The following is an 18,810-nucleotide window of genomic DNA, read 5'->3' on the forward strand; positions in this document are numbered from 1 at the left end:
ACGCGCTGTAAAACGCTCAAACACTGAAATCCCATTATTTCCTATGGGCATGGTGCCCACCTGGGCGTATTCCAGCCCTACGCCGGAAAAAGTACAGGAGCTTCTTTGGGGCTTATTACAGCGCGTTTGCGGCCATAGACTTCAAAGTGAACGCGCTGAAATGTGCGCTTGCGCATTTTCGTCATTAAAAACGCGCGTATGAACGTACGTTCCGCACATGGCAACAGGCACACAGACCATACCCTGGGGACTACAGGCACACTTTTTCGCCGACCGAAGCAGTAGCATGATGGAGAAATCTGCAGCGTGTGGCCTGATCGACACCAAAGCGTTCCAACGCCTGGTGCATGAAAAGCCTTGCATTTATGACATGCAGGATGCTGCATACAAGAATCGGCGAACCAGGCAGCATGCATGGGAAGAGATTGGACAAAAGTTATGGCCTGATTGGGAGAGTTTTAGTAAACAAGTGAAAGAAGCAAAAGGTAACAGACATGTGTGCAGTGTTCATGTGTTACCATACGTAAGGTTATTTGTTGGTTCATTATATCGCATGCTGCAGGTTCATAAACCCTGACTTGGGTATTCTGTGATTTGTAGTTCCACATGAGTTGATCATCAACCTTGATTTTTGACTAATGTTTCAGATTTGAGAAAACTACTGGTTGATCTCATAACAACTACATATTTATATTAATTGTAAAGTAGGGGTATACACTACACCCATATGTAATGAGCAATCTGAATGCACAATCCAGATGCCACCAGCAGCTAACAATGTGTGTGTTGTCAGAATGGGTATGCTGTGCATTTCAACGTGCAGATTGTCAATATGAACAAAAACAAGGGTCAGAAATTAGTTATATACAAATAAACTTTATTAATAAAAACATCAACTTCTAATTAAACCCAGAACAAACAGAATAAAAGTATTTTTTATGTTTTTTTTATTTTGTTAATCATGATTGTATTGCTTGCAATTGCCATGACACCTCTCCCACCGGTGACATAAAATAGGCAGCAAACTGGTTTCCGAATGGTGGCTCCATGTGTGGTACCACGGCTGCCACTCCAATTAGGACTCTCCATGGAATGCACCAATGAATCCCCAAATAGGAATCCATCTCTCTGACGTACAAAATTATGAAGGGCACAAGTTGCCTTCCATGCAGAGATGGCGTTCTCCAATTTGAGGTTAATTGGAGAGTGCAGAAAGCGCCATTTATTTGAGAGTATGCCAAATGCACACTCCACCACCCTGCGTGCTCGGGTAAGTCTATAAGTAAAGACCCTCTTCTCAAGGCTCAGTCTACGGCTTGAGTAGGGCCTCATAAGATGCTCAACCAGAGCCAATGCCTCGTCTCCTACAAAGACGGAAGGCATAGCAGGATCAGCGGTGCCAGGCAGCGTGATGTTCCACGGAAGGTCCAGATCATCGTGATGCAGCATTTGTCCAAAGTCTGAATGGGCGAATACTGCCGAGTCAGAGCTGCTTCCATAGTATGCAACATCTATGTACCTGAAGCAGTAGCTGGCATCAGCTACGGCAAAAAGGACTATAGAAAATACATTTTTATAATTAAAAAACCGACTGCCACTCCTCTTCGGTTTGATCACACGGATTTGCTTTCCGTCTAGCGCTCCCACACAGTTAGGAAAATTGCATGTGTTCGCAAAAATTTGCCCTATTTTCACCCACTCCTCCTTGTTGGGTTTTGACATCACAACATCATGAAGGACATCCCATATGGCACAGCATGTTTCTTGGATGATGTTGCTTGCTGTCGATTTTCCAATCATGAAGGCATAGTGCAGACTGACCCATGACTGTCGAGTTGCTAAATACCTAAGATATGAAAAATAAAAGCAAGATTTAATTAGTTCATGTTTACATTTTGTTTCAACAGTCAATATCCTCAAGAGTTAATGGAAGAGCCTGAAGGACGCCTTCATGCGACACAGGCGCAAGGAGAGGGAATATCGGAGTGGAGCGGCTGCCAGTGCGCCCTCCAGATACATCCATGCTGAGCAGCTATCATTTCTAATACCATGTGTGGAAATGAGTAGGTAAGTCACGTCAATTACAATGTTTATGAGGGTCATGGATATTGTTTTACATAACATGTAGAGAATAATATATTGCACATACTAATGTATTCTTACTCATTCCTAATGACAGAACCGACAGTAGCTGGGAGCCAAGGCAGGGAGAGGACGAGGAGGACACTGCCTGAGCCCTGCGCCTCCACAGGAACACAGCGTCCACCCCCACCAAATCCTACACCACCGACACCAACACCGTCTGCCCCAGCAGCCCTGGCACCTGTCCGCAGACGTACCATTCTCAGGCCCCATAGACAGAGGCCTGAATGAGAAGAGGACAGGCTCATCGATGCCCTTGAGGCCATGTCTCATCCTGTCCCCAAGCTATCATGTGAGGCCTTTTTCCTTCTCAGCTTGGAGGACAAAATGAAAAAGGTGCCTAGTAGTCGACGGACAGAATTACATGACACTTTAACACGATGCATTGACTCCTTCATTCCCCCTGATAGCTCCTCACAACAACAAGCTACTGTCCCTATACCACATCCACCTCAACATGCCACACCCATGCGCACACACACTTCACAAGCATACCCACAAACACCCATGCACCATCAACACCACCCAGAAACATAGCACCCACGCCCACATTCCCCATATGTATATCCCTCCACCAGCCTGGCACACAGCACCACCTCCACCAGCCAAATGCCAGTTGGCATTTGGCTGGTGGAATGAGGGAGGAAATGCAGGTGGACGAGCCTCACTTTCCGCTCCCCTATTGTCAAAATTTGTAAATTTGGACATACTAGTTGCGTCGTTCTATCTGTCACTCTAGGCACCTTTTTCATTTTTTCCTCCGGTGTGTTTAGAGTCACACATGCCATACCTCACCCTGCTTAGCACAAACACACACAGGGCACAACCCGCACCAGCACAACGCACAGGGCACAACACGCAACAGCTCAACGCACAGGGCACAACACGCAACAGCACAATCCACAGGGCACAGAGCATTAAACATACAGTCACAGCACATCGCACAGGATTATGTGTGGCGTGATGTTAGTCAACTTACCGCAAAGTGATGATCAGTCTTTCCACTGGTGCAATGCTGTCTCTCATAAATGTGTCCTGCCATTCCAAAGGGATAGACATCAACCCAGTAGCTCATCAAAACTGTAGAAAATAAAAGGTGAGGGTTAACACTACTAGCAATTAAGCAATGAAATGGTGCTTTAAAAGAGCATGTGGGCCATGTAATCAGAAAAATACCAGTTCTGTGTTTAAAACATAAATTTTACTCACATATACATACATGAAAGACAGGCTGATTTGATGCTAGCTTTATTTTCTATCTTGCGATCCCGTCTTTTTCCCAATCAAATCTAGGATGCTACTATCATATGGGACACAACAACAATAAGCAATGTACATGTACTAACCTGTTTATGGACATGCGTGTGTACGCAAAGAATTTCTCCTCATATGCACAAAGGGTTTCGTACATGGCCCAGAACTGTCCTCCTTGTTGTCGGTTTGCGATGGCAGGATGGACCCAGAACCTTCGCCTGCTCAGTCTCCATCTCCTCAAACGCATTATATGCACTGCTGCAACTATTGCTGCAGTGCGTCGTCGTTTAGAGATCCAGGTTAACAGACTGCAAACAACACACTCTCCTCTGTTAAACAAAGGCACAGGAAACGGAAATGGTGCATCATAGGAAGTCTTTTTCATTGGGCGTCTCCGTAGTCAATCAAAAAACGCGCGTACGACGCACGTTTCCAAATGTCGGAAACGCTAGGTAATACGCTCATAAAACGCCCGACAAAAACGCGCATATGACATATGCTCAGGTGTGAGCACAGCCTAAAGGATAGATCTTTAAGGTCATCGGTTACTTAACAACTGTTGCTTTCAGTATCTTCCTCACACAGCTTTTACATAACTTGTTCTGTCAGTGGAGAGGAAATACATACTGTCAGAAAGATGCATATATTTCCAAATAAGAAAAATATAATCTTACTATCAATAACAATGTTCCCTCGAATTCTGAAATGAAGGGATTAAAAAGAAATGCCAAATAGAAGAAGAAAAACATTATATGCTCTTTTTGGCCTCAAATTTGAGACCTATGGTTTTTTTTTTTAAGCCTGTCACATTTGAAAAAGAACGTGTTAATTAACCTCATGTAGTCTATTTCATCTATCAATAAAATCAATGCAAAGAAAAAGGAAAAGTTGTCCGCTAATTATTTTATTTTATTCACCTTGGCTGAAGAAATGGTAATTGTTTTCTTTGTGTAGACCTCATTTAAATATTTTCATTTGAAAAATGTACATTCTGAATGTGATTTTAAAAACTAGTTTTTATGTGTTTTACATTCACTGTCATTTATTTTTACCACTCATGTTTGCCATGTCATGATATTATGGCAACACACTGCATTTGTCCGCATATGTGTGAATTGTACCATAATAATGAATTTATGATGTGGCATGATAACATGCTAAAGGAGGTGCCTGCAAAAAAGGTCTAAGTAGTTTGATGATTGCATGTTATAGAAAAGAGGCAGCCAAACCTGCAGCCCTCCAGTTGTGGTGAAACCACAATTTCCATAAGGCATTGCAAGATTCTGATGGCCACAGGCATGACTCCTAGAGGCATAATGGGATTTGTATTTTCAACACTGCTGGAGGGCTGGAGTTTGGCTACCCCTGTCATAGAAGATTCACTCTAACCATAGAGGCTGATTTACTAAAGGCAAATAGGCTGTTCACTTTGCAAGGGAATTTTCACTTTGCAAGGTGAAGCTCTGCTGACTTCGATCATCCAATTACTTGCAAGCAAAAATACTGTTTTTTAAAAATCTTTATTGCACATGATTGGATATTCTTTGCTAAGTTAATTAGTGGTTTTATTCACGAAGCTGCCGAAGGATCTAGCCGTAGCTTCGGCCGATCCTTCGGCTAGCTTCGGCCCCACCCCGGAAACCGAAGGGGTGTTGTACGGGCTATTTACAATAGCCCGTAGAGCTCCCGAACGTGGTCGAGTGGCTCAGTCGAGCCGAGCGCATATGCATCGGCTGCGCAGCGCAGAAAGCCGAAGCTGGCCGAGCGGCCGGCCACTGACCGGCTGACAGCCTGCTTCTGACAGCTGGGCGGAGCCATCCGTGATCTTACGGCTGGCTCCGGCCATTTGCAGAGAGATCAGCGTCCCTGGTTACCTCGTAACCAGGGACACTGATCTCCAAACAGCAAACTCTCCCTGGCGCCCCCCGGGAGTCTCCTGCTCCCGGCCGCCAAGGAGAGAAACACTGCTTTTTCTTTTTTTTTCTTTATTCTGACACGGAGCGATGTCAGAATAGAAAAAAAGAAAATTCCCATTGGAATGCATTGCTACACTCCTATTGGCTATTTCAATTTGCAATAGCCAATAGTAAACTAGCATTATACCCGCCCTCTGCTGCAGTTCTCCATCAGGTCCATCGCAGAGGGTGAGTACAATGCTACTTTACTATTGGCTATTGCAAATTGAAATAGCCGATAGGAATGTAGCAATGCATTCCAATGGGAATTTTTTTTTTCTATTCTGACATCGCTCCGTGTCAGAATAAAGAAAAAAAAAGAAAAAGCAGTGTTTCTCTCCTGGGCGGCCGGGAGCGGGAGGCTCCCAGAGCACACGGGAGAGTTTTTTTTTCGTTTTTTTTTAACGGCAGCAGAGCCGCCGGACAATAGGAAACTATTGAGCGGAGCTAGCTGTCACTGCTAGCTCTGCACATACTGTTGGCTGCATACATGTCTGCATCCCTGGATTCTGCAGCACTATGAAGTCTTGTGTCTTGCAGCAATTCTTGCATAGTACTTAGAGGGTTATTCAGTAAAGAGCTGAAGGACATAGCCGTAGCTTCGGCAAATCCTTCAGTTCACTTCAGCGGCTGCTAAACTGAAGGGCAATAGCCCGTACAGCAGCCGAAGGCACCCGAACAGCTTAGCCGAGCCAAACGCATATGCTTCAGGTCGGCTGAGCTGAACACACAGCCGTAGTGGAGAGAACGGTCTGCCGAAACAGACCTTTTCCCCTGCAAATGTAACCCCCCCAAAAAAACAGTATGGGGCCCCCTCCCAAACCATACCAGACCCTTTAAGTCTGATAGAAAAGTTAGGAGGGATCCCAAGTTAAAAAGTAAAAAAAAGAAGTGTGCGGGGTTCCCCCGAAAGTGATACCAGGCACCCAGCAGCTGCCCCCCTTGTGAATGAGTAAGGGGTACTTGTACCCCCACTTATTCACTAAAGGGCTAAAGTTAAATGTAAATAAATATATATTTGCAACGAATATTCATAAACTTATCCAAAACTAATGAAAATTCGGATTTTGTCCGAATCCGAAATTCGTACCGAAATAACGAAATATCCGCACCAAATTTTTCCACGGCTTACATGTCTAAAAGGAGCAAATGTTAGCTCCTAATTAAATCTCCAAGGCAGGTTAAAATTAATTTAAAGGTATTAATACAATGTAAAAAGCGGCATTCATAAATGTGGAACAGTAGAAAGGTATCATGGCACACTCACAAGCCAGCATGGAAAAATGAGTGTGCCATGATACCTTTCTACTGTTTTACTGTTTAAAGCCCATTTCGTGTGCACCTTGCTGTATAGCTGGTGACAAATTGTTGAGTGCGTTTGTCATTTGTTTTGCTTGACTGGTTCTCAGCTGCCATTGGGATGTGCGGGATCCCTTGTGTGTTCCTGTGCCTTTAAGGGAGGTTGGGGTTCCTCCTGACAAACCTGCACCCAATTTGAAATCTTCTGCCCCCCATGTGCTCCAAGATGGAGACTCTCATAGTTTAGAGTTAGGACCGCACTATAAGAGGTGCCTTGGCGCGGCTGTGCGGCTTTCACATTTTCTGCAGAAGACGTGTATCCAAACCTCTGTTATTAACCTCAGTGGTGAGACAAGTTTTTTTACATGCTGGCTTGTGAGTGTGCCATGATACCTTTCTACTGTTTTACTGTTTAAAGCCCATTTCGTGTGCACCTTACTGTATAGCTGGTGACAAATTGTTGAGTGCGTTTGTCATTTGTTTTGCTTGATTCATACATGTGGGATGCATTTGATTGTGGAGGCTGAAAGATATTTAATAGGATTTCAACTATATTCATTTACCATGAATTTTTAAAGGAGAACTATGAGCTGAGTGCTTTTCACTCAGCTCATAGTTCTAGCCGACCTGTGACAATGAGACTCAGTAGATCGGTAAGTGAGCGAACACATACTGGCGTTCGCTCACTTCTCGATCCAGTCACGGCTCTCTGCCGTGACAGGGGAGGGCTGGATTCCCCCGTCCCCACTCCGATCCTCCAGCGCTGACTGGCGGAACGGACGGGGAGGGGGCGGGTACAGCTGGCTCTGCCTCTAGATAGGCAGAGCCAGCTGTCACTCATGCAGCTGGGCGGATCCAGACATAATTGTCGGGATCCGCTTCAGCTCGCGGTATACTGAGCTTAGGGTGACGGGTGGATGCTAGTTTGGGGTCTGTGCCCCTCCTCTTCTCCCTGCCAAGCCACGGCTGTGTTGGCTGCCTGGCGCCCTGTGCCCACCATGGCAACAAGGGCAAGGGGGCACAGCCAGACCTGCCCTGGCTGTGCCCCCTCTCGGCTGCGCCTGAGTCAAGTGCCTCACTCGCCCCATGGTAGCTACAGCCCGGGGGGCACCACATAAGCAAGCTGCATTAGTTGAGAACCAGGGGTTTAATCTGTGGTAGATACTCAACAATCTAGCATCATTTTATCTGGCAGGATAACAGCAGTGACACTTTCGTATGCTAGTTTTTATCTGGCACATCAATCTGTTGCCCTGTTGAAAGCTGAACAACAGCTTAAAATCAATTAGATTTCCACAGCTCCAAAGCCTACCTCTCTCAGCCTCGACGGTCTCTGGACACGCAGTACTCCCCATTTAATATTAATACGCCATACCTGGGTGGATTGTTTTATGCGGCACTGGGGAAGACAGTGCGAGCCGGAATGTTAACCTAATTATCGGGAGCCACAGGTCGAAAGTAGTGAAATAGTCTCTTCTCTCCCCGGCCCCTATCACTTCAGCAAGGGGCCCAGGGAGCCAGCGGAGAGAAGGGTCTGTTTCACAATACATAGGCATTACAGAACAGTAAGGTATGATGGTTATACATAATAAATGATCGATCATGAATTAAAGCATTTCAAATAATCCCCCTCTGTGTCCTCTCATGTCACTAATCTACTAACTGACATATCCGTCTGGATGTCACAACATTTCTTAAAGCTCAATCTTTCAAAAACTGAGCTCTTGATATTTCCTCCTACCAGTGCACCTTCCCCCAACATTTCAGTTGAGATTGATAACACAACTATCCACCCCTCCTCCAATGCCAAGGTCCTAGGTGTCATCCTTGACTCGGACCTCACCTTTCTTCCCCACATCCAATCACTATCCAAATCCTGCCGCCTTCACCTTCATAACATCTCCAAAATACGTCCCTTCCTCACCAATGAAACCGCAAAACTACTCATACACTCCCTTGTTATCTCTCGTCTTGACTATTGTAACTCCCTCCTCTTTGGCCTTCCACTACACAGGATATCCCCCCTTCAGTCTATCATGAATGCAGCTGCCAGACTCATCCACTTGACCAACCATTCATTGTCTGCAACCCCCCTCTCCCAATCCCTGCACTGGCTTCCACTCGCCCAGAGGATAAAATTCAAAAATTCAAAATATTCAAAACAGTCACTTATAAAGCCATCCACAACTCTGCCCCCGGATATATCTCAGACCTTGTCTCAAAATATCACCCTAACCGTCCACTCCGCTCTTCCCTAGACCTCCTGCTTTCCAGCTCCCTAGTCAACTCCTCCCATACTCGCCTCCAGGACTTCTCTAGAGTCTCTCCCATCCTCTGGAACTCTTTACCCCAACCTGTCCGTCTATCTCCCACCCTGACTGTCTTTAGGCATTCCCTGAAGACTCTTCTCTTCAGGGAAGTCTATCGCACCTCAACCTAACTACTGAACCATCACATTCTCAAACTATTCATCCCCACACAGCTACCTCCTCATGTATCATTTCCCCCTCCTCTTTCAGATTGTAAGCCCTCAGGGGCAGGGCCCTCCTTACCATCCTGTCTTGAATTGTATTGTAATTGTAATGTCTTCCTTACATTGTAAAGCGCTGCACAAACTGTTGGCGCTATATAAATACTATGTAATAATAATAATAATAATAATCTTTCATGACAAATGAACACCCAACGGAACAAAGAAAAAGATCAGCTTGGCGAAATTTTATTGAATGTTCTACTAAATTTGTCCCTTTGCTATGAAAATGATTGTTTATTGAGCTGCCTATTTAGTGCAGTCAATTTCTGAAATATAGAAATAAAGCAGCTGTTAATTAGTTTATTACCTTTAATTCACTGGGAAGTCAAATGGAAATTGGTTGTTAAGGGCAGCAGTTCCACATTATTCAAGACTTTTCTGTTTTGGTATCAACCCAATAATCTCTATAATTTTAATAGTACAGTTATGGATTTGTAAAGAGTGAGGAGTTCATTAAACGGTTGGAACCCAACTTAATTTTACATTTAGTGCTTTGCAACAAGGTACATTTTCTTCCTTTTTAGCTGTCTTCCCATGCTATTAAAAAAGATAAAGCCTAAGTGTAAGAATATTGTTGCCTTACCTTCAAGGATTTCATTAGGACATTATGTTTATGTTCGCGCCCTGCAGGTGGAGTATGAAGTTTATTTACTTGTTTGATCCTCATAGAGTTGTGTTTGAACTCAATAAACATGTAACTTTTTTTTTAGCTAGCTACCTAGCTGTATCTCTCAATCTTTGCCGCACATTCAAACTTGTATTACCTTAATGTGCATGTTCTGACTTATGGAAAAGGAATGGGGAAGCACTTAGAAGCTGGCTCGTCTTGGTAAAAAACATTATAGATAGGCAGAGAAAATTCAACCCAATTTTACTTAAAGGAGAACTATGGGGTCAGTGGTTTTCCCCATAGTTCTCCTGAGGGTAACGGGAGGACACAAACTAGCGTCCTCCCGTTACCCTCAGGAGAACTATGGGGTCAGTGGTTTTCCCCATAGTTCTCCTGAGGGTAACGGGAGGACACAAACTAGCGTCCTCCCGTTACCCTCAGGAGAACTATGGGGTCAGTGGTTTTCCCCATAGTTCTCCTGAGGGTAACGGGAGGACACAAACTAGCGTCCTCCCGTTACCCTCAGGAGAACTATGGGGTCAGTGGTTTTCCCCATAGTTCTCCTGAGGGTAACGGGAGGACACAAACTAGCGTCCTCCCGTTACCCTCAGGAGAACTATGGGGTCAGTGGTTTTCCCCATAGTTCTCCTTTAAGCAACTTCAGCCAGCATGAACCTACCGACACATGATTCTCGCCCAATTTAATTGTAACATTGGATGAGGCAAACATTCTCCGATGTTTGTAGAAACTATTACAGTAGTCTGGCAGCTTTTAACAAATACTGGCAAGAACTAGAAGCAGCAAAGTAGGAACATTATCATCAACTTTAATATAAGAGGGGCACAGTTTGACGTGTATGTAAACCCTAACATTGAACTTCTCTTATTTGTTTCCTTTTGATCTCATTAATATACCATTAGATAGATTTCCGCTTGCTTAGTTTTCTGGGGCAAATATTGTGTACATTCATGTAAAAGTGCAAAAAAAAGGCCAGAAATTGTGCTCATTACTTCCGGTTGTGAGCTGACAATGCAGTGCCTCTGCTGCACACAAATACAAATGAGTCATATCAGCCCTACCACAGTTACTTACCCTTACCAAACCATCAGGAAAGCTAGCCTATTATTTTCTGTTGTGTATTATGCACTCTGCAAGCACGGTAAACAATAATGCAGCCATCTTGTTGCTTGGATTGCGGGAGGCAAGGACACTATCTATGTTACATTATGCAAAATACATGTTACTTTCAAAACTAAGGGGGTCATTCACAAAACTGCCAAAGGCAGCCGAGTGAATAACCCAGCCGAAGTGAAGTGAGCTGAACTACGCTTGGCTATTCAATCAGCCGTACATCGCCTGCCTTCGGTCATGTTTGGCTGAGCCGAAGTGCAAAGGGACTTCGACTCAGCCGAGCCAACATCTGGATCGGCTGAGCCGAAGCTCCGGCAGTTCACTCGCTGCCATTCGCCCCTATTCTCATAGGGGGCGAATGGCAGTGTGTGAATAGCCGTATGCTGCCGAGCGGCATTCGGCTCGGCTATTATGCTTGGTACCTCCGAGGTACCGAGCAGAATAGAAAAGTTAAAAGAAGGACAAAAAAAATAAAAGCATTGCCAAATTATTTTAAAAATGAAAACAAATAGGAAATTTAAAAAAAAAGAAAACAAAAGAAATTAAAAGAGTCTTCTAGCAGGTCCCGGCCAATGAATAACAACTGGACGGACTGTGCGGGGTGACGTCACAGCCGGGTCCACCCAGTTGTTATTGTTTAATGACAGTTCAGCTTCCCCAGGATCTGATCTGTCATGACAACTGGGCGGAGCGAGCCGTGAGCTGTCATTTGCACGGCGAACGACTGGCCTTCGGCAGGCCGTTCGCCCCGCTTCGGCTGTCACTTCAGCTCAGTCGAGCCAAAGCATATTGTTCAGCCGACCCAAAGGGCTCTGGTGCATGAAGAAAGCCGAAGAATCAGCCGAATCTACGGCTGTATACTTTGGCTTAATAGTGAATAACCCCCTAAGAATGTGGCACCATTTAGATATCTAAGAGACAGCAATACTGTCAATACGTTTATGAAATTATTTAGATGCTGGTTTAGTAAATTAGGCAGCTTGGCTATGAAGTGCATAACATGTGATCTGTTGATTATGTGTTTAGATGAAGCACTGAGATCTTGAGGAATGCTGAATTAAGTTTTACTTGTGTAGGAGAATATGACATCAGAATACAGCATTGTGATGAAAAAATATATATAGGAAATCTTCCAGTGTATCAAAGATTAGCATGCATATAGAGACTAACATTGCACTATAGTGCCATCTACAGCTCAAAAGACATAACAGTATATGCTATTGCATTTCCAACATGACCAGCATCACAGCTTGCCTTCAAGAAGGACATCTCCTCTTATGAAAAATGAAATAAATCACTTAACACAGATTATTATTTTACAGGATTTATAGAGCGCCAACAGTTTGCGCAGTGCTTTACAAAATTGAGGGAGACAATATAGTTAACAATACAATTTCAGTATAGGAGGTAGGAGGGCCTTGCTTGCGAGAGCTTACAATCTATTAGGAGGGGCAAGTGATAAAAAAGATAATAATTGTGTGGGATGATTTAATAAAATAATTGAAAGTACTGTTATATTGAGGTGGAATAGGCTTCACTGAAGGGATGAGTGTTCAAGGATTGCCAAAAGGTGGACAGAGTAGGAGATAAAACTAGTAAAGTGTCATCTTAAAAAGGGGACTCTTCCTTCACTGGTTTAGGGGGTTTTAAAGTGAAATATATTAGATAGTACAAAGGGATCTTCAATTATTTCCTTATACTCTTCTACTTTGTATACCTTAAAATAGTTTAATTGCTGCCTGTGTGTGTTAATTAAACTGGATGTTGGCTATAGGCGAGAGAATTAATAAGTCCGTACTGGTTGCTGTAGCAACATCTTTTTTTAAACAGCTGTTGACTGGAGTGATATTGATTTAATCGTCCATGCTATTTTTGCTTTTAAGATCAAGCAAGCCATGAAAAAAGTTTTTAAGCAATGCTCCATCACATACTGTAAAATTGACAAGATAGGCAGTGACAATATGTTGTTTTCCTCAGAACTCTAAACTCTCACAAGTACCATTTATTATCACTTGACGTGAACTGGGTATGTTATGCTCAGCTCCCAATTCAAGTGTAAATCCCCATTTGTGGCAGAAGTGATATTAACTTGATGGCCGTGCACGGTATAACGATGATCTAAAGAATAATGAATGTGAAAACACCAGCCTGACCTTGAATCCACTGGGATCATCTGTGCAACTCATCTGAAATGGGATATTGGCACACACATGCTAAGCACTTTCATTATGTTTTGACCTGCTCTCAGAGATATTTTTAAAGCAAGATGGAAAATTGTCTTCATCTTCCTCCACTGTTTCTAATCTACTGCTCTTTTAACCCACCTCCTATACTCAGTGGCGGACCTAATAACCAAAGGGCCCTGGTGCAAGATTTTATCTTGGGCCCCCCTCCCAAGACGGGGGGGGGCGGGATCGGGTCACACTGGCCTCCCCCCCCAGCGGTCTCTAAAGTTGCAGAAGTGTGCTGGACTTACCTGAGACCCTGCAGAGCACACCATAGATCCTGCATAGCCCACCTGGGACTCTCTATGGTGGGCTCTGCAGATGGGCTGGTCTGGTCGTCGGGATCCCTTTTCCTGTACCTCCTGCCAACTCTGCTTACCTGCTGCTGCTGGGGCCTGGCCTCCTCCACCCCCTTCCCTGTCACCTCTGCCATGCTGCCCCAGTACAGTTGATACCCATGTAAGAAGCTGCCCAGACCCCTCACATGGATACCGGCCATACCCCCCTGACGGCGGTGTTCTATCAAAGGTTGTGACTACGTTAGAATGTGTGACCGGGGACGTGGTCACACGTTTTAACGTAATCCCGCCCAGTTTTTTGGCGGTGGAATGTGTGACCGCAAATAGGTGAAGCATTCCAGTGCTTTCCCAGCTGTTCCAGGGCAGATCGGCATTGCAAATCGCATGTGCAGGAGAACCGATCTGTCCTGGAACTGCTGATCGGTCCTGAAATTGTCGAAATACGTGAAATAGCAGTACACAACATATAATTAGATTATAATAGGGAACATTACAGTGTAATATTCCCCATTATAATCCACTTGTCTAATTACATGAAATAGCAGTACACAACAGAGAATTAGATTAGAATACGGAACATTACAGTGTAATATTCCCCATTATAATACACTTGTCTAATTACATGAAGTAAGAGCCCCCCTTCCCCGCTCGGACTTGCCCTGCCAGGATAGCAGCAGCCATGTGTCGATGTGTGCACTGCAGGGGGCGGGGCGTGTGACACACACACACGTCTCCTGTGACTCCCCTCCCGCCGCCTGTTACTATGGACGCAGCCGGGAGGGGAGGCGAGTCACAGGACCCGCCCCCTCACGGAGAAGCCCGTGGGCAGTGCGGGGCCCCGGTGTTCTAACACCGGGACCCTGCACTGCACCATATTGCAGGACCGGACCCCACTGAGGCTGTGGGGGTGCCCAGGACCGGACCCCACTGGGCCCCCCCATAGCCTCAGGCCCCCGCACCGGTGGTAGTTCCGCCACTGCCTATACTGTTACTCTCATCTGCCCCTAGCACCCTCTGTATTGCTCCTCTCATCCTTCTCCATTCACCCCATGTACTGCTCCTCTTATTTGCCTTCAGTGCCCCCTAAGTACTTCTACTTTCTGGTACTGATTCTCTTATCTAACTGCAGCACCATCCCATACTGCTCCTCACATTCACCTCCAGTACCCCCATGTACTTCTCAACTTATCTAACTCCATCATCCTCCCATTCTGTTCTTCTGATTTACCCCTTGTGCCCCTCAATTACTGTTCCTCTCATCTGCCTCTAGCACCCACCCTATCCTGCTCCTCTCATCTCCCCCCAGTGCCTATATTAAGTGACACCTGGGGGAAAATAAGGGTATCTTTTTAGACTCAGCCAAGAGTGCTGAATATATTTAAATGATCGCTTCATTTTAAGTGTATTTGTCCCTCCCTCCTACAGTGAATTCCAAATGACTGAATATGTACCTGCAGCCCTGCTCTAGAGATCTTCACTGTGTAGTCATCCATAGGAGTACAGATGCAGCCATAGAAAAAATAGGGCAGAAGTTTGTATGCATGGTTGGTGCAGGGCCTGGTCAGGACTGTTCACAAGCATTAGCACTGGCCACTGTCACACAATGAAGATCTCCAAACAGGGATGTGGGTAAGTATTTAACCATGTGGAATTGTCAAGAAGCCAGAACCAACATGTGCAGCCAGAGTTCTGGCCGGGCACCTGTGCATGCACGTGCATGCGCATAGTTCTGGCATAGAACTGTGCGCGGCCATCCACGCGTTCATGCACATGTTACATGGTGTGCACACGGATGGGTGCTTGTTTCAAACAATGGCGCCAAATGAGCTATTTATGATTGAGATGCTCTGGCTTCCATGCTGATCTTCAGCTGTATCCTGTTTCTATGCCCTTGAACCTGCATTCCTGATCTGACCACCCGTTACCGACCTAGCTTGTTTGACCTCTGGCTTTCGCTCTGCATTCCATAAATTGTTCTGGACTATTGTTTTACCTGTCGCCTGATACCATGCTGCCCACAAATTATTGACCCAGCCTGCCTCTGACTACGTCCTATCTGCTGATTCGGTACCATGCTGCTAGATTGTTTCTGACTCGGTTTGTTTCGACTCTGCTACTTGGATCCTGCCTTCTGTACCTGCTAGAAGACCTCTGCAACTTGCACACAGCTTCTTCAGAACCTACATCACTTACTGGCACCTGTGCCACTCCTTGTCCTTACGCACCTGTTCCGCTATACAGGGGTGTTTGGACTGGAGCAGCAGGAGAGGCCACCTTCGTCATCTCAGGCTCCCCGTAAGGTACGTGACAGGAATACAAGGGCGAGGTATAAAGGATAAAAAATAAACAATAAAGGTGATCAGCGCCAGTAAGTGTTATGTGGAAATAAGAGCTACTAAGCACTAAGGATATATCTAAATATCTGAAAAATGTGAAAAACAATATTGTGCCGAGCTAATAATCATACATATCTAATAAATTGAAACATATATAAGTGAGTCACATATATGAGCCTTCAAACAAATGAGACAATGCAACGTTTATACTTTGAATGAACCCATTCATGATGTTTGTCAAACTTATCATTTTGTCTCACCGTTGAAAAACAATACTTTTTGTTCTGTCTCAAATGTTGCTTTGTACAAAAGACTGCTGAAGCCCAATCTGTACAGCCAGAATGGACGGTCCCAACTCACCAACAAGACCTGTATTGAAATCCAGTAGTTTATTTCAACTTTGAGTATAACAGAGGTTGTTTTCTAGGGTTTTTCTCAGAGGTGAAAATACATTTTTAAACCATAAGCCCCTGGCTCTGTAAAAGCCCCTTTTACTCGCAAGGATGTGATAGTAATTTAGGATGCGGAGGAGTTGGGCTGTCTAACTAAGGCTGCATTAACTTAAACAAATAGGAGGGGTAAACAGGAGCACTAAACACAAATACAATGAAATAGAACAGGCTGCTGTGGCAGCACACCTTTTTTGATACAGGATTCCTACAAATATTACTTTACTCCACACCTGCAAATTTGGATAAAGACACCATTGAAAATATTAGTACCTGTTAATACTAACCTTCCCATGCAAGCTAACGTTACCTTGCGTTCCAGTCATCACAACATTTAAATAATATGATTCAGCAGGTATGGCAACATGTAAAAAACACCAATCCCTGTTAAAATGCTGGTTGCACTTACACGGGAATGGCAGTGCATGCACACCCAGTGCTCCCGAAATTGCCTGCAGACTCTGGGATAATTGCTGTTGATATCATAGGAGTCTGCACGCAGTGCACCCATGTCATTCAGGTTAAAATGGCATAAGTGACCAAAAAGGTAAAACAAGGTATTTACAAAATAAAAAAAATGTGTGTAACTTATGAATGTGGGGGATGAACATTATTATTATAAAAAGTAGGGATGCACTGATACCGGTTTTCCAGTATCGCGTATGAGTACCGATATTTTGTTTTCGGTGCTCGTTGATACCAAGTACCGAGTACCAGTGCCGTGTGCTCCAAATATCTGGAAGTCGGGCGGCAGATCATCACCTGTCACCCAGATTTCTGATTGCCTGTGAAGCCGGTGTTCTAGTGAAAGAACAGCGGATTCAATTGCCGAGGCTGCCTGGCTTCCTGACCAATCAGGAAGCGGTGAGTCAGAGGTGCGGTCCGGCTTCCTTATTGCTCAGGAAGCCAGGCTGCTTAGCAACAAGCGAAGCCAACTTCCTAGCCAATCAGGAAGCTGAGTGGCACGTCATAACCCACCTCCTGGTTTCCTGATTGGCTAGGAAGCCAGCTCCACTTGTTGCTAGAATGCGTGGCTTCCTGGCCAATCAGGAAGCTGGGAGGTGGGTCATTAAGTGCCGCCCAGCTTCCTGATTGGTTAGGACGCGAGTCTGCCTACCAACAAGTGACAAATCAGGAAGCGGGGACGTGAGTCATGACGTGTCGCCCGGCTTCTTGATTGGTTAAGAAGCCATGCTGCCTAGGAACAAGTGAAGCCAGATTCCTATCCAATCAGGAAGCCGGGCGGCACATCATGACCCGCCTCCTGGCTTCCTGATTGGCTAGGAAGCAGGCTTCACTTGTTCCTTGGCAGCCTGGCTTCCTGGCCAATCAGGAAGCTGGGAGGTGGGTCATTAAGTGCCGCCCAGCTTCCTGATTGTTTAAGACGCGAGTCTGCCTACCAACAAGTGAAGCCGGCTTCATAGCCAATCAAGAAACCAGGAGACGGGTTATAACCCACCGACCGACTTCTTGATTGGAAAGGGAACCGGCTTCATGCTCTTTTGGCACTGCCGGTCAGAGGGAGATGTCCCTCTGACCGGAAGTTCTGGTATCGAAGGTAAGTATCAGAGCATTTGGGCGAGTAGGAGCCCAAATACTCTGTATCAGCACCGATAACAATACTAATATCGGTGCATCACTAATAAAAAGTATAAGAAAAAGGGTGAAGGTCTACTTAAACAACTGAAAAATATTATATAGTGTGACTCTATGTTTTTATAGCTTAAGGCTTGAATTCATTATACACTGCAGGAAAAGAAATCAGAGCAATGTGTAGTATTCAAATGAATCAATATGACAAATATTTGTATTGTGATATAAAGGACATATTATATTTTTTATATCGTATACGAGTGTGTTTCATCCTACGCTTCTCATTAAAATAAAAAATTTTGTTTTACTTTCTGTCAGATCTCTTTGCAACCTCCCACACATTCCAAACAAAGAATGCTATCTGCGTCACTTTGCAGTGTCTGTCAGTCTAGAGGAAAGGACGGAAACATTACTATGGCGAAATAAGCAGAATTATTTCAGTCATGCTCATTGATATAGAGCACACTGATTTGAAAAGATGTATATATTTTTTACAAATATTCACAGGCAACTGTACTGTATTAGAATGGCTTATCCTGAGCATTGAATAATATTTAGTATGTTATTTTTCAGACGTTCATTGGTACCCTGGATGTTATATATTTTCATTATTCTAGTTGTTAAAAGAGAAAATCTATCTCTCTTTTAGTAATAATGTATATTAGGAGTTTGGGTAAGTCTAGGTTTACAAAAACTAATGTTAAACCAGTCCTACAAATCTAAACTGGACTAAACCCTTCCCTCCCTGCCAAGTGTTTACATCTCTGCAATGCCGCATTTGCGCTGAAGTCCCCATTGACTGTAGCTTTACACTGAGCATCTCCAGTTTCAGGATACAGCCCCAATCAAACCAAAGGGGATGAGAACATTATCGCCAAGAATGAAACACCACAGCAAGTTGTGGTTGTGCAATGGTTGTACATAGGTAATGGGTTGAGGGTTGGGATTGGGGGGGGGGGGAGGATTAGTCGTGTTTACCACTG

This window comes from Nanorana parkeri, unplaced genomic scaffold (genome assembly GCF_000935625.1).
Source record: "Nanorana parkeri isolate BGI_ZX_2015 unplaced genomic scaffold, ASM93562v1 scaffold1228, whole genome shotgun sequence".
Lineage (NCBI taxonomy): Eukaryota > Metazoa > Chordata > Amphibia > Anura > Dicroglossidae > Nanorana > Nanorana parkeri.